This window comes from Artemia sp. Qi Xiang Cuo, chromosome 1, assembly GCF_049724085.1.
Source record: "Artemia sp. Qi Xiang Cuo chromosome 1, ASM4972408v1, whole genome shotgun sequence".
Taxonomy (NCBI): Eukaryota; Metazoa; Arthropoda; class Branchiopoda; order Anostraca; family Artemiidae; genus Artemia; species Artemia sp. Qi Xiang Cuo.
The window spans coordinates 20,167,505-20,178,497 of NC_142794.1; the positions used below are offsets into that span (position 1 = coordinate 20,167,505).

Consider the following 10,993-nt stretch of genomic DNA (forward strand, 5'->3'; position numbering starts at 1 on the left):
ATTAGGGGCAAAACTTCGTCTGGCTTTTCCGGGAAAGTGGAGCGGGGTGAACCAAGGGCAAGCAAGCAAGGTAAAAGTAGAGTTAGATTAGGGACAAAACTTCGTCTGGCTTTTCTGGGAAAGTGGAGCTGGGTGAATGAAGGGCAAGCAAGCAAGGTAAAAGTAGAGTTAGATTAGGGGCAAAACTTCGTCTGGCTTTAGCACGAAAGTACTATTTCATAATGTATAGCACTTAAGCACGTGCTACAACTTGTAACACTTTTGTGATACATTTTTTTCTTTTTGTCATGGACGAAATAATGAGGAAATCTTTCTTTTTGAAGAAAGGCTAAGGAATTATCAAAAAGGGTGGACCGCATTTTTACGTATTTGTTTCGACAGATTTGCGCAAAGTTTGATATAACCAGGACCGCCTTTTTACCGTGTTCGTTTCGAAAGATTGGCGTTAAGTTTCGAATAACCAGAAACACACACAAAAAAGCTAAAAATTTACCTAAAACTAAACCAACTACACTTAGTGGGCAATGCGCGTGTCGCGGCGCAAACTGCGACACGCACCCAATCTTCATTTTACTCTAGCGCCGAAAATTGCTGAGCAAAACGCAAATTTGGGTAATTTTAGCACTTTAGAAACTGACCGTGTTGGCGGTCTTGGTTTTCAATGGCTCTGGCGTAGTGTTGGCGTGTTTTTCAAAGGGTCTGGCTTATTTTTTGCTTCACCTTCTGGCAACACTGTAATCTGGCCTCTCCTCACAACGAGTTACTCTTTCACATTTTAGTAAAGATTACCACAGGGTAGCCAAATGAACATAATTTATGTCCAAAGAACATATTCCTATGTTGCGGAACACAGTGACATAATAAGGCAAATAATGGACATATTTTAGAAATTTGAGACATAAAAGGGACACATTTTGCAAACTTATAACATAAACAAATCATTTTTCTACTATATATATATATTTGTAAAAAAAAATGTCACTAGTACCAAAGTAGTGCTAAAACTACTTATCTAGTACCAAATCTACTTAACTACTTACTTTCTACTAGTTTTTTTCCATTTTACATCGTATCTTTTGGAAATGCTTCCTCTTCCCCGAAGACTACTATCTTCAAATATTTATGAATTATTTGCAAGTTTCGTTTTTATCTACAAACGATTTTGTTTCTCATTGCTTTTACGCTGCAGTCAAGATAATATGCAAGCAGGCACTTTTTTTGCTAACACTCACTTCCGGTTTCCGATAGTCAGGCAAAAACATTTATCTATTTATTAAGTACTTCCAACCCCAGTAGACAGAATATACTATCGCAGATCATTTCTGGTCTTCGTTCTCGTTGCGAACAAAAACCTCCTCCCACTTATTTCTGCATTAGCGGGAATGCGGGTTAGTCTGTTTCCGATTGTTTCAATGCACTTTGATGGAAACCACAGTTTATAGACAGTAAGCTTATCGCAGATAATTTCTGGTCTTCGGTCTCGGTGCGAACAAAAAGCTCCTCCCACTTGTTTCTGCCTTAGCGGAATAGTCTGTTATCGTCAATCACTGAGAAATGGTTACCAAGTGCATTATTCGTAATTGCGAAAGCAGAAAAAACTTGGTGAGCCAGCCAAGTGGTTTGCAAGCGTACCATCTAACAGGTATGAATTAATTTATATACAATTTATGAATTAATCTATTATTTACGTGGACTCACCTGATCGGCCTTTGTAGGATTTTATACAAAAGGGGGCGGGGGGGTTGATGAAATTTGAGAAAATAAGGAATTTTTTCTTCTTCTAATAACTGGTGGGGTAGGTGTGATGGTTTCAGGGGCAGATCCAGGATTTTTTTAGGGGGGAGGGGGGTTCAAAATAGGTTGATCCGACAAACTTACGTTAGGAGCAAGTTTAATTAATGCAAACTTGCGTTAATTAGGTAAATTACACTACTTTAGACTACTTTACGGGGGTAACCCTCGCCCCCCTCTCTGGATCCGCAACTAGATAGTTTATCATTTTTTTTTCACGTCGTGATATTTATTTTCTCAGATTGTAGTTCCTATGATATTTGAAAAAGCTAGTTACCTGTTTTGGCGGAGAGCCTAGATAAAACTAGTTTTGTTTTCAATCAATGTTTTCATATGTAATGGGCAGACCTTTCCTGAACTTTAAACAATAAACACCTCTGTTTGAAAATCTTTGCACTTTCTGAATTTAGATAGCGATAAGGGTTCCTGATTGAGAACAATTTTAGGACTTGAGTTCTAATTATTGGTTGTTGTGGTAAAAGTTGCCACAATAGCCCTATTTATTCCTTGTCTTTCTTTCCATTCTTAAACCAATGTTATATTTACCTTTTGCATTATTACAGCCCACTATATATACATTTATATAAATTTATATGCACTGGAACACGTATTTTAGCAGAAACTTTCTCAAAATGCCTTTGAAACCAACTTGAAACTTCGAAACCTATTTTTAATTCCTAAAAACATCTAATAATAACATTACACTACTAACTACCGATTTTCATGTATGTATTGGAATAAATTAATTTAAAATTAGTTTCTTCAAAATTAGTTTTCCAACGTTGAAGCCAAGTTTCGTGTCCAAGAGAAATCTGACTTGTCTACCCGCGAAAAGATCTGATAACGCCTATGTTTCTATCTGCAAAAACGTTCTCCGGAGCACTCGCACCCCTGTCCGGGTTTTTATAATGGGAGAGATAGAGAATGATCATACTGCTAATTATATAAACTGTGATGGAAACAGACTAACCTGCATTCCCGCTAATCTGACTTCGCCTATGTTTATATCTGCAAAAACGTTCTCCAGAGCACTCGCACCCCGGTCCGGGTTTTTATAATGGGTGAGATAGAGAATGATCATACTGGATTATATATGAACTGTGCTTCCAACTAACAATGCATGTTAATAAAATGAAAGATTTGGATTCTTGATGGTCTAAATCAAAACAAAAGCCAAGCACCCTGATTGAATTTCGTCTGTTCGAAAATTTTCAAACAGTTCGTGGTAACGAACTGTAAGTAAGGAGCGACCCGGCTCAATGGTAACCGAAACTCTAAAAAACGGAATTTTGATGCCAATAGATACATAAAAAGAATCAGATTTTAATTCTGATTTCAAATATATAACTTTCATCAAGTTTAGTGCTACCCATCAAAAGTTACGCGCCTGAGAAAATTTGGCTGATTTTCAAAAAAGGGGAATAGACCCCCTAAAAGTTACATAACCTTAATGAAAATCACACCATCATATTCAGCGTATCAGAGAACCCTACTGTAGAGGTTTCAAGCTCCTATCTACAAAAATGTGGAATTTTCCTTTTTTTGCCAAAAGAAAGATCACGGATGCGTGTTTATTTGTTTGTTTTTTTGTTTTTTTTTCCCAGGGGTGATCGTATCGACCCAGTAGTCCTAGAATATCGTTGGAGGGCTCATTCGAACTGAAATTAAAAGTTCTAGTGCTCTTTTTAAGTGACCAAAAAAATGGAGGGCAACTAGGCCCCTTCCCACACTCATTTTTTTCCCTAAGTCACCCGATCATAATTTTGAGATAGCCATTTTGTTCAGCATAGTTGAAAATGTTATAACCATGTCATTGGATGACTTAATCCCTCGAAGCCCCAAGGGGGAGGGCTGAAGGTTATGAACTTTACCCAATGTTAACATATAGTATTGGTTATTGGGAAGTATACAGAAGTTTTCGGGATTTTTCTGGTAGTGGAGGGGGGTGGTCGGGGTTTATGTTGGAGGATCTGTCCATGAAGGAAGTTTTCATGGGGGAAGAGAAACTGCCATGAAGGGGGCGCCGGACTTGCCAGCATTATTTATTGGTTATTGGGAAGTATACAGACATTTTCAGGAAGGATTTTTTTGTGGAGGGGGGCTGGAGGAGGGGGTTACTCTGGAGAATCTTTCCGCTGAGGATGTTTCTTTGGGGTAAGGGACATTTCTATGGGGCGCCGGATTTCCAAGCATTATTTAAAAAACGATCAGAAATTAAATAAAAAAACAAAACAAGTTTTTTCAACTGAACGTAAGAAGCAACATTAGAACTTAAAACGAACAGAAATTATAACGTATATGAGGGGGTTCTCCCCCAAGTCAATACCTTGCTCTTTACGCTACAGTTTTTTTGTGCTTTCAAAAGAGCTATCTATTCTAATTAAACGGCCTTTGTGATTCAGGGGTTTGTGAATCAAAATTTTTTTAAACTTTCAACGTAAAGAGCGTGGTATTGACTAAGGGGAGAACCCCCTCATATACGTAATAACAAATAAGTAATAAAAAAAAGCAATAAAAAAAAACAAGCGATACGGATCAATAGTAATCGAAACTTTAAAAAACGGAATTTTGATGTCAATAAATGTATCAAAAGGATGTGTTTATAATGCTGATTCTAAATATATAAATTTTATTAAGTTTAGTATTACTCATCAAAGGCGACTAACCTGAGAAAATTTACTCGATTTTTGAAAGAGGGGGGAAACATCCCCTACAAGTGAAAGAATTTTAATGAAAATCACACTGTCAGATTCAGCGTATCAGAAAACCCTATTACATAGGTTTCAAGCTCATATCTGCAAAAATCTGCAATTTTGTATTTTTTGCCAGAAGAAAAATATACGAATATAGAAGTTAGTTACGCAAGTTAATTTGTAAATTACGTCATAACCAAATTTAGGGACATCCATTTAGCAAAAGAAAAGTAAAATTTTTATGCAAATTTTGTTTACTTATTCAATGACGGTGAGCCAAAATAAAAGCTGCATTAACTAAAAAACGATCAGAAATTATATAAAAAAACAAGTTTTTTAGACTGAAAGTAAGGAGCGACATTAAAACTTAAAACGAACAGAAATTATTCCGTATATGAAAGGGGCTGTCCCCTCCACAACGCCTCACTCTTTACGCTAAAGTTTGACTCTGTCTCACAACTTTTTTTTTTTAAACAATAAGAAACTTTAGCGTAAAGAGCGAAGCGTTGAGGGAGGGGACAGCCCCTTTCATATACGGAATAATTTCTGTTCGTTTTAAGTTTTAATTTCGCTCCTTACTTTCAGTTTAAAAAACTTGTTTTTTGTATTTAATAACGACTAAAAAGCAAGTCTAGTTATTGGGATCATTGAAGGAAAATCCGAATTTTAAATTAAGCCCAAAAAATTCGTTTTTACAAACTATTTGAATCGTTTTTCAAACTATTTGAAAAATTTTTTTCGTCAGAAGAAAAATCAGCGATGTGTATTTACTTATCTTATTTTCAGGGATGATGGTAGCGAACCATCAGTCCTAAAAGATTGGGAGAGGGTTTATTCGAGCGGAATTGAAAAAGCTGTAGGGCTCTTTTTAAGTGGTCAAAATAACTAGAGGGCATCTAGCCCCCCTATTACGCCCTTTTTTCCCAAACACATCTGATTGAACTCTTGAGATAGCTGCTTGATTTAGCACATTTGAAAGGTCAAATGGCTAAATCCTCGGAGATGATATAATCGGTGGGATAAGGGCTGTAAGTTATGCAATTTGTCCACTGTTCACCAGCTCCCCTATACTATTTGTCATTGAAAATATATACACAAATTTTTGGGGGAAATATCTGCAGGGAGGTCAACGAGAGGATTCTCCGTGGGGTGGAAAGTTTTTTGGGAAATTTCCAAGGGAAATTTTACGGAGGGGTGGAGGGAAGGGAATTTCCTGGCATGATTTGAAAATAGGTTAAAAATTAGATAAGAAAAACTTTTTTTTTCAACTGAAAGTAAGGACCAACATTAAAAATTTAAACGAGCTCAGAGTGCGAGACTAGGCTTTCTAATTATTACTAAGAAAAATTTGATGCGCCTTGTAAAGATTTTTGCGTACCTTTCTCAACACCCTTGCAGAGGCTGTTATTTATAGATCCGGATGATCTGTCCTGTCATAGTTGTCCTCCTATAAAAGATTCTTTTATAATGGTGTGGCTACGCATCAGCTAGTTGGAGGAGTGGCATCAAAACGTCCAATGAGGATGGTCTGGTATTAAATCTAATCTATTTTTCCGGTCGCTAAAATTATAAGTTTTTTTTTTTTTTTTTTCTAAACAAATAAAATTTACAAACTTGGATTCCAAAAATTCTTATCTTTTATTATTTATTTTAGGATTTACAATTTTAAAATATTTTTTATATATTTATTTTGTTCAATAAGTCAATTAAATATGCCAGGACATGTATTCTCTATGGTGAAAATTTATTCGTAAGTTCTTACAATATTGTTTGGGCAAGATAAATTTTTTTTCTTTTTTTAATTATAAGAAACATGAGTATGATTTTCAGGCGAGATCCCTTGACTTTTTTCAAATTTTTCCCCCTTTTTCAAAAGTCAGGCAAATTTTCTCGGGATCGTGCATTTGATGGGTAATATTAACTTTAATGAAATTTGACATATCTGAAATCAGCATAAATAGTTAATTTGGATTACTGCGAGTTTTGATTACTCCTTCCGATCTCGATTGCGAGTTTCAGATTGCTCCTTGCCTGCATCGTTGTTTTTTACTTATAGTTTATTGCCAAGTAATGTTTGATGGAAAGAGGTAAAGAGAAAATATTAAAACTAAGTATACAATTCAGGGAAGAGATAAAAGTATTGAGCAGTGTTGGGTGGAGATGGTGTATGTGCAGGCGCGCTGGATGTTGTGATAAACTATCAGTAGTAGTATTATTAATAATGTAGGCTGTCCATGCATCTTTACGCATTCATCGTTGTGACCCCAGAGAATTACAGGAAAATAAAAAGTATCATTAGTGAAGAGTGTGGTGGCAGGGAATGACAAATTATCAAAGAAAAAAAGCCTGGCCTTGCGTTGTTTTAAGATTAGTTGAACTTAATACAGCCTTAAGTTTAAGGAAGACAAGTATCAGAACTCAAATTAGGATGCTAGATGCCACATTAATGTCATATATATTTTTTGACAGTGGCATCATTAAAACAGATGCTAAAGTTTTTAAGCTCAGCTAGAATAGGCATCAGAGTTGGCCCAGCCCTAAATGGGGACTTTGAGAATGCCGGGGAAGGTAATCAGGAAGGATGTGTGAAAGCACAGGATGGCTGGCCCCCATACCAACCATTACGCTTCCTGCCTGCAGAGCATGAAGCGGATATCAGTGCCACCGGTTTGAACTGTAAAGTCCAACGCCATACTCTTTATTTTAACTTTTTAATCACAGTTTTTAAGCACTTTTTCCCGACCTGGGTGCTCCAAAAATTTCTTGGACACTTCTGATTTTCTTAGAGTATTTGAAGATAATTTGTACATTCTCTTGAATGAATGTACATCAAACAAGAAGATATACAGAAGAGATGTACAAAAAGAAGTACTAGATCTTTATTAGAAGAACGTTAAAAATAATTATAACATGTTACAAGGATGAAAAATTATAGACCACCAATTAGGCCATTTTACTTTTTGACAATTTTACTTGGTAGCACTAAGTGAGAGAAACTAGTTCTTAAATGAGGTGTTGAGGTGTTGTAAGGAAATATTAAAAACACTTGGAAATTTAATTGAGGAAGTAAAGAGGGAGCCTCTAAGTAAAGAGAGGTGTAGGAGGACCGTTTGCAGTGGTAACGACCTAAGGCGGGTCTTTGCTGTGATGAGATTGTAGGATTATTATACAAAATAAATATCCTGTTCTCTCTTACAAATGTAAATTTCAGGGTTGTTAAATATAAGATGTATTTCCATAAAACTTTCTTTATGTTAATATAAATCGTAGGAAAAGCCATAAATAGAAAAAGTAAGCAATTTATCAAGTGCATAATTGCTTTTTAGCATAAAGACACCATCAAGATCTGAGAAGCTATAGCTGTTTGGCTCATAAAGCTGCAAGTCACCATCAATAACATATGGAAGCGGATACTTTAGATGAAAATTTCCTCGAAGCTCAAGGCTTTCGAATGTAGCAGTATCAACGTCTTTCTGACCATACGATGATATAAGCTCATCTTTACAAGCAAGAACACCACAAGTTTCAATATAAATGGTATACCGTCCTCCGCCAACATATCTCACACCATTGTAAGTGACTAGCTTATAGTGTGCTTTTTTAATTAGATTTAGTCAGTAGCTAACAGAACAACACGTGCTATTATGGCAGATGCTTGTGAAGTTTGATGTCTGATTAATATCCGTATGACTGTAGTTAACGAGATTTTCAGTAAGAATATAGTGTTCATCCTGTAGGAATGAAATATTTTGTGTTAAAGCTTTCTCCCTATTCAATGTCACTTGACTAATTTCATCTATTACGATTTTGGTTTTTGAGGTTAGGCTGAAAGTGTATTTGTGATCCTTCATTCCTTGAAAAATTCCAGAGCCAAGCTGACCACCACTGGGCTGGTGGTAACCAGATACAAGGAAGGTTGCATTCAAGCCTTGTGCCAATCCTGATTGGATTTGAGGTGCTGTAAAAAAGGAAATAGTTTGATATATTTGTCCGACAAAAATACGTTGTAGAGAAAAAGTGTATATTTTGCAATTTTTTTAACAGCCTAAGACTACTTGAAATATAATTTCAGCGTTACTTTGAACTCTGTTTTTGAAACTTCATCAATGAATTACGCCTTAACCTTGGTTTACACTGCATGAAGTTTCGCACCTACAACCTTAATTTGTGATTAAATAAATAAAAAACAGGTTGTTTTTTTTCAATTGCGAATAAGGAGCAACGTTAAAACTTGACTTATTTGAGATGTTTCCCTTCTTTTTTGAAAGTCATGCAAATTTTCTCAGGCTAGTTAGTAGCTATTGAATGTGTAAAAAAAAAGTTAAACTTTAATGTAAAGAGCGAGGAGTTGAGCCATCAATTGGGTGGCTAATTAAATATTTTCAATCGATAGAAATTTGATCCCCATTGGGGCGAAATCTTAGTCTGGTGCCACAAAATGACAGAAGACGATACTTTCCCATGACACAGTCTTTTTGATAACCAAAAAAGGGCACTAGAACTTTTGATTTCCTTTTCAATAAGTCCTCTTCTGCTCTTCTAGGACAAATGACTCGATAAAATTACCCCTGAAGAAAAAGAGACAGAAAAAAAACACTCTATCAAACTTCTACTAGGAAAAGATGCAAAATACCACATTTCTACAGATAAGAGCTTGGAATCTCTACTTTGTGGTTCTCTGATATATTGAATCTAATGGCGTGTTTTTCATCAAGATTGCTTTCTGTTTTGGGGATGTTTTCTGCCTTTACGACTATCAGGCAAATTTTCGCAGGCCCATAAATTTTGATGGGTAGCATTAAACTTAAGAAATTTTATTTATTGAAATCAGCTTGAGAAAACAATTCTGTTGATATATTATTTTGTAACAAAATTTGTGCTTTAGAGTTTCGGTTACTATTGGCCCGAGCCTTATTTACAGTTCGTTACCATGAACTGTTTGAAAAAAAGGATAATATTGTATGTGCTTACGTAGCAAGTTAGTTTCAGAAATCATGTCTTACCTAAGTAAATTTGTTTTGCTTGTTATCAGTTTTTTAATCAATTGGCAGTGTTTTGTTTGCCATTGCAACGTTTTTTTTTAATTTTGTTTTCATGGGAATTAAAAATTGACTGACGACAAATATGTAGTAACAGAAGTAGTAACCTAGGTGCTGATTTCACGGGTGATTGCGTAATATGACTTACCAGGGTCAGTCACCTATTACTACGAACGGTACATGCCTTACCAGACGGGTTTCTAATGTAACACCCATTTTTAACAGTTTCAATTGCACAAGGAGACAGGTTTCTGGTGGGTACAGAATTTGAGAGTTGATAAAGTGAAATTATGTCACTATTCTAGTTTTTTTTCTAAACCGGTATTTCCTATAACTTAATAAAGGGTTAAGGTGATTATGAGCGATTATGAGCGAGGATAGTACGAATTGCTTGTGAAAAACCCGGATGAATTAGTTGAAAATAAAGTTTTAAGAAGAAATGTCTGAAAAGTAACGATAGAATGACATTGTGACTTGACCTCGCTTTACCTCTCCGATGTGGTCTGTATAATACACAAGTAACGTTTGAAAAGTATTGTCAATTTAAAAAGAAATGGCTGAACAGTATTTTGAGGGAGATGGGTTGCATGGAGGGTTGAGTTGCACGAGGGTTCAGTTAAAGGGGGTACAGTTACACGGGGGTTTAGTTAAATTGGGTTGAGTTGCACGAGGGTTCAGTTAAAGGGGGTATAGTTACACAGGGGTTTAGTTAAATTGGGTCGAGTTGCACGAGGGGTTCAGTAGCACGAGGGTTCAGTAACATGGGGATTCGGTTGTACAGGGTTTCGGTTATACAGGGGTTCAGTTACATGGAGGGTTCAGTTGCACGAGGGGGGATTTGCGAATTGGAGGAGATGGGATGATAGTGTACTGTATAATACACAAGTGATGTTTTGGAGAGTATTGTCAATTTAAAATAGTTTAGAAATAAAACAAATTTTAACAAGAAATGGCTGAAAAGTGTTTTGAGGGAGATGGGATTGCATGGAGGGCTGAGTTGCACGAGGGTTCAGTTAAAGGGGGTACAGTTACACGGGGGGTTTAGTTAAATTGGGTTGAGTTGCATGAGGGTTCAGTAGCATGAGAGTTCAGTAGCACGGGGGTTCAGTTGTACAGGGGTTCGGTTATACAGGGGTTCAGTTACGTGGAGGGTTCAGTTGCACGAGGGTTCAGTTAAATGGGGTATAGTTACACGGGGGTTTAGTTAAATTTGGTGGAGTTGCTCGAGGGTTCAGTAGCACGAGTGTTCAGTAGCCCGGGGGTTCAGTTGTACAGGGTTTCGGTTATACAGGGGTTCAGTTACATGGGGGGTTCAGTTGCACGGGGGTTGAGTTAAATGGGGCTTGAGTTCCACGAGAGTAGTGCTTTGTCGTGGTTTAGCTTGTCACAGTATTTAGTGAAAATAATGCTAAAAAGGGGGAAATTAAGTTTTGAGGGGGGTGTAAAAATGGTAGTTTTTTGTAAGAAAAT

The 10,993-nt window shown here is 36.4% G+C and overlaps 1 pseudogene; it reads right to left on the reverse strand.

The window, feature by feature from the left end:
- Positions 1-7,347: 7,347 nt before the first annotated feature.
- LOC148956092 (biotinidase-like) overlaps positions 7,348-10,993 on the reverse strand; it is a 7,890-nt pseudogene continuing 4,244 nt past the window's right edge.